The sequence below is a fragment of the Canis aureus genome, chromosome 7, assembly GCF_053574225.1.
Source record: "Canis aureus isolate CA01 chromosome 7, VMU_Caureus_v.1.0, whole genome shotgun sequence".
NCBI lineage: Eukaryota > Metazoa > Chordata > Mammalia > Carnivora > Canidae > Canis > Canis aureus.
This window is the reverse complement of record NC_135617.1, coordinates 31,782,168-31,789,051: the sequence shown is the minus strand read 5'-3', so window position 1 is coordinate 31,789,051 and position 6,884 is coordinate 31,782,168.

Below are 6,884 nucleotides of genomic sequence, written 5' to 3'. Positions count from 1 at the left end.
ACATTAAATACCTGATCAAACTCAATCTGGCCTGGTAATAATTCTTGTCCTTTTGATTTCCATCTTCAGTAGCAACACCCCACTCCCTGCTGGATACTTGATCCTCTGATACTCTAAAAGATTTGAGAAGTAAATCATGGAATGACGGCAAGGGAAAATGACAAGGTAGAAATGGCCAAATCTATATTGGCTACGTGAAAGTCCCGTACTCATGAGGGTGACTTTCCAGCCACCTACTACTTAAAGTGTAGTTTACTGACTAGAAGCATCAACATCACTTGGAATCGTATTAAAAATGTAAATTCATTGACTTCACCCAAACATACTGAATAACTCTCTGGAAGTAGAGCCCAATATGTATTCAACAATCTCTCCAGATCATTCTTACATATGCTAAAGTTTAAGAACCCCTGCTCTAATCTATCCCTCCCTTTAGAACTCAGCTTTGTCTAGTACTGAGCCAGGTTGGTTTTCCATCAATGAGCCAATGCTCCCTTTAGATAAGCAACAAGTGTGTGGGGTTTGAGGGCTGTGTGTAGGGAATGGAGAAGGTAGAGGTGGGGAAGACAAGGTGAAAGTCATAGGAGGTGTGATTACATATTTTTCCTATGGGATAACACTTTATACTTCCTATTCCATATGAATGGAAAAGCTAAACAGTTCTTTTAAATGAAATTTGAGCTCAGTATTGGATTGGATAACCAGGCAAAAAACAGAATCATAGGAGATTATCTCCCGATTGCATCTAGTTTGCTCTTCCTTTCTTCTTTTTCCCCCTAATTCTGGTATCTAAGGATTACTGCCATCAGCAACATTGTATTATGCTTAAATATTTCTTCCACAGATTGACAGTTTTCTTACATCAGATTCCCAAGTTTTCAGAAGAGAAGAAGGCCATCTGTTAGACTGGGGGTCCTCTATCCATACACTATGTAGGACCATGGCAACCATGTGAACCCACCTGCCTAGAGAGCAGATACTATTAAAATAGTCTTATGTGTGTTTCCTGCAATATTATCACCTTAAAAAAATACCCATCTTAAGACTGCAAAAGAGGTACACATCTCTTCTTTTAAATTTTGGAGAGTATATGATCCATTGGGCACAGGAGTAGATCCTAACTAACACTTCCCTTCAAATGGGGCAGACCCACCCTTTCCAGGAATGAAGAATAGTGGCTATTAATCTGTGACAAAACAATCCATGTAGGATTCCTAATATTTTCACAAGGAGTAGCCAGGCTTTAGGAAATACGACATTGCTAATGTGATGTAGTAATTTTGCTGGAGGCTTAGCATAATTATTTCAAACAGGTCACTAGAATTTGTCTTTTGGGTGGAGTCCAGCAGAAACAAGCTAAGTGTTTATACTAACCAAAAAACAGCTTGAGTGCTTTTCAGCATGTTATTATACATACTTTCAAGGAACAATGAGATTTTAGGAATGACATTGAGAAGATACAGATAATTTTGTTGCCTTAAAAATCATTGCTCACAATAGAGTTATGATGCCATTTATCTTTAATTTTTAAACCAGTGTGTGCTGCAAGTCATGATAATTAAATCAAATTTAGATTCTCTTACTCTTTCATAATTTTTTTTTCCATTTGAGACTAACGACAATAAAAACTCTCTCACCTTGTTATGCCATTAAAGCACGTGTTGTACTAGGTAAAAGTTAATGACTGGGTTGATGAGTCAGGTGCAGCAATGAAGAATTGGGTGGAGCTTAGCAAAATTTTGAATTTCACTAGAAGAGATTTTGTTGATTAACAAAAAACAACAAAAAGCACCTTTTTCCAGGTGCTTTTCTTTAGTTTCTAAGGCAAATTCTATTATATAAGAGTCAGATCGTTTTAATGTAAATGTTTTCTCAAAAACTGTTTACATGTAAACATAAATGACTAATTCTTACATCATGGTTTTCCTGTTTTCATCTTTGCCTCTTTGTTAAGCTAGTGACTGTGTACCACAGGCAAACCAACCAGAACTGAAAAACCTGGTCACTGTAACTCATTGTGGTTCACCTGTGTGGCCACACCTCATGATAGGAGCCTGGAAACGCCAGTTTTGCCCATCCCAGTCAAAAATTATCCACACCTCAGAAACTGATCCTCTCAGTTTCCCATCTCTTCCCTTTCTCCCTATGCATATATGATTTTCCTCTGAGGACATGAATCTGCCCCTCCTTTTCTAGAAGGACTTGTTCTGATTCTATCCTTAATCTGATGTCTTTGAGATCATAATTAAGTAAGAGAAAGAGTCCAGGACCTAGTCTACTCTCAGGAGGCCTGTATCCTGCTCCACAGTTGCCACTATTGATCTGTCTGAGGTGGGTGAGAGGCACAAGTTCCTCTGCCTCACTTTCCTCACCGGCAGGATGAGAGGGCTGGCCTGGCTTATGGACAACATTCTGTGACTCTAGTTCTCTATTTCCTTTTACACTGTCTCCAGCTGACCTACTCAATAAGTGCTATACAGTTTGCAAAGCTCTTTCATACTACAGTTTTAAAAGTCTTTCACACACCTGCTCTCATTAGATCTTTGTAGCAATTCTAGGGAATAGGCAAAGTAGTTTGTATTACCTTCATTTTAGGAGTGAGGACACAGGCCAATGCTGACATGCTCAGTGGCTCATGGACTCTGAAGGGTGAAGCCAAGACAGCAGCCACGCTCGTAGCAACCAATCCCGTATTCCAGGTAGCTACATCTCATAGCTTATCAGTACATAACAACTTATAAGTCGGGTCCTTCCACTCTCAGTTCCAATAGTTGAAAATACAAACTCCAATTTCTTCGTTTTTTGTTTCCGAAATATCTTCCCTAATCTAAAGCTCAGAAAATTTAAAAGTAATTCAAAGGATAGATTCCAAAACTAACCAATGTAAATGGGTTGAACAAGGATTATTACAGTAATTGGAATAGATGGGGACAGGTCTAGAGTGAAGGAAGTGAGGCCTTTGCTGTAGGCACAAAATTTAAGAGGATATAAAAAAAATCAGTAATCCAGATTAATATTATAATGCAATATTTTTAAAAATCAGAATTAATGCAAAAAATGCATAACAAACAAAATATCAACATCTTAAAGTTGGGATCAGTAGAGAAAAAGGGCTAAAATTATTTGAAGTCAAACATACTAACTAAATTAGTACTTTTGAGTCTCATTGGCTGAACATACCTATTCCCTAGAACAGCATTTTATACCAAGGAGATGCACAATAAATATGTATTGATCTGAAAGAAATTCAGATGAAATTTTCATCATTCAGATGAAAGAAATTCATATTTAATTGAGAATATTTATAAAATAAAATGTTAATAAGTTATGGAGATAATTTGAAATTGTTGGAATAGACAGGGTTGAGAGGCAGTTGTGAGAGGGCCAAGGCAGGTATTCAATCATTAGCAGTATTATGTTTACTATTGATTGTTTGAGGGAATGCTGATTTTATTTCCAAAGATTTCTAAAAATGTGATACCTATCTTCTTTTGGTTCATGGATGTAGTTTAAGTTATCAGTTTACTCCTGAGGCAAATTATATATTATATATTAATGACTTTAGCCACTACTAGACAAATCACAGCAGCCACTTTTAAATACCTGCTTATGCCAAACTCTGAGGCTTGCAACATCTATTCAAAGACAAATAAGATACTGCTCAGCCCTCAAAGAACTCACCATTTGATAGGAGGCTTATAATTGGATGGGATCTTTATCTCCCATCGGCCTGCTTCCTCCCGCCTTTTGTGCCCCATACCTAGCCAGGCCTTGATCTTTGGTGGTCCTGCTCTAAGCTGTTGGAGCTGTCAGCAATGGCGTGCAACTCAATTGATTCCTGCTTCCACTGGGATGAGAATGTCAGCTATGGAATTGGCACCTCAAGTTATAGCTCTGAACACTTCCCCCTAGATAAATACTATTGATTCACTTGATGGTTAAGTTTTAAGTACAACTTTTTATTCCAGATGAACTTTAAATAGCCCCTGTGGGTAGACCTGAGGTTTAATACCTACATATCACACTTTTAGCTGGAGTGCCAGACAGATGAATGATCCACAAATTTTGGAAAACAGCTCCACAAAAACTGGGAGGCTACTTAAATAAAAGTTTAGTCATTGTGTAATATCACCATGCCCAGGGAGTGTTCCCATAGTACCAACTTAAACTAGTAGCAATGAATCCAAACTTGCTTAGTAAGGCAAACTCCATCATCATCCTTTATGGATAATAAACACCTGGTTAGTTACTATTGCATACATTAATAATTACAAAATGACCTGGTTCAACCTGGTCTCAACTAGCTCTTATTTTTGACAAGTTTAAAATTTTCCTTAATGTTCCCAAGCATTTATTATGTACACTCTAGTGATATGTTAGCAGTTGCCATTTTCCACAACTACATATTAAAGGAATGGATTAAAATATAGGGCATTCTTCAGCACCATATCAGCAATCTTTATTTCTACAACATTAACTCTAGAAATTTGTAATAATAATAATCCACTGTACTAGTTTTAAAGGTTCTTTTTTTAAATTGCACCATCTTTTTATATTGAACAATAATCTCACTTCCAGTAGATATGAAACAAGCTGACAAATTACTTACTTCTTTGAGTTTATTTTATTTAACCTCCCTCACATGTAGTAATGGCCTCTAATTATTAAAGGTGACAGTACAGACTAGGAAGGAGGGTTCTTAGAATCTGGCTGGCTGAAGAGCTTGGTCAAATTTTTCTGGTTTGTACTCTGATTTTTTTTTTTATACATAGTCAAATAAAGTGATTTTTAAATTAAATATCTTCCCAGATTCATGTTTCCATTAACACATTTCAATGAATTCTTCAATTAATTTATAGAAAAGTAGTATGTTTCATTAACATTGCATCAACATCTTCCATTATAATTGTGACATATAAGACTGCATTGGCTACCATAAATGTTAAATGGAAATCTGTTAGTCTAGGCATGAAAATATTATTCCAAAAAGCTCTTTACAAATTAGAAATGTGCTTTTCTGAAGTGATTAAAACTCTTATCTTTGTCTAGACCTCTATTTTAGCACCTTTTATAATATAATTATTTGTTTCTTTGCCCATCTTCTCCAGAAGTCATTGACTTCTTTATAAGCTTGATATGTATATTATTATCTCTCTCAGTCTAGCACAATAATTGGTACATAGAATTTTTTTAAAAAAAGAATCTGTTAAGTATTTGTGAAATGAGTATATTCAACAGTAATGTAAGAATATAAAGTAAAATTACCATAGAAATGATAGGCAATGCTCTCTTTATATTACAGGTTCTGACATAAGCACATTATGTCTTGACAAAAAATGTTTCCAGAATTACATTGTTGCCCCTCTCCAAATGTTTACATAAATTATGGTTATGATTAGGAAATCTCTGACTTAAATCTGAATATGAAAGGGTAAAAGTTCCATAAATTGTTGCAATTTTAACCTTTAAACAGTCTTTAAAACTTTTATAAGTTGTAATTTTAATCATCTCTGAAGATGCTTAAAATTAAGTCTTCGAAAGATAGTTAATTTCAGGTGGTAATATAATCCCATAGCCAGGTCTAGGTATCTAAGGAAGCACTTACACCATAATTATATATATATATATATATATATATATATATATATATATATATATATGTAAAACTTTCAGATTAAAATTTTCTTTATGTAAATGAAAGTTTCAAAGATCAAAACAATATATTAATTTATACTAAATAGTTAATAAATCTATGAGAAAAATATTAATGACATGCATATCTGCTTTATTTTTTTTTTACTCTTCTCCATGTTACTATTGTCCCTTTCCCCTTACTAGAAAATAGTTAACATTGTGCACCCACAATGGTAAGAAGTCCTCTTAGGTCATGGTGCCCTACTTTATGTAATTCCATGAATAGAAAAATCAAAACTTTCTTCCAAGACAGCCCGGGTGGCTCAGCGGTTTAGCATGGCCTTCAGCCCAGGGCCTGATCCTGGAGACCCAGGATCCAGTCCCACGTCAGTTTCCCTGCATGGAGCCTGCTTATCCCTCTGCCTGTGTCTCTGCCTCTCTCTCTCTCTCTCTTATGAATAAATAAATAAATTTTTAAAAAACTTTCTTCCAGTTGCATATGATATGCTTATCAGTTTCCCTGAGTCTGCTGCCTAAAAATAGGCTCCCAGTCCAGGGTATATTGAAGGCAATCCCTTTCCTGAACTGAGCTGGCCACCTAGTGCTGTGAATTCTACAGCAGATGAGCACTACTCCCCAAGTTTATTTATGTTGATATTTATTTATGTTTATCCCAAGTATATTTATTTTGATAAATATAAATAAAAATGAAATCAAAATAATTATTATGCAGATTTATAATTATATGACAGTAATAATAAAGATTACTATTATAGCAAAAATATTATGGAAACTCTATGATAATACTGACTATTTGTTGAGCATTTAATATGTGCCAAACCCTAGACTACATGCTTTTTAAGCAACATCTCACTGAATCCTCATCAAAACCATGACCACTCAGTTATGATAGAAAAGTGGGAAAACAGACATGAATTTTTAACACAAAAATGAAATATGAGGTGAGCTAAACTATCTCAATTTCTCATTGAAAAAAAAGAATTCTTCTGTCCCCTTTCCTTAACCATACTGATGGAAAAAAAATTCGATTAATAATATCTACATAAAACTAACTGAATAAATGAGGAACATAATTTTAAATGTCTGTGACTGATTATTCAAAGAACCAAATGGTAGTGCTTTAGTAATAGTTTATGGTTGATATGACAATATATTTATAAAATCACAATTTGTCTCTAAAAAGCAAGAATGACACAACTTTGGAATATATTTGCTCCAGCTTGTATCCC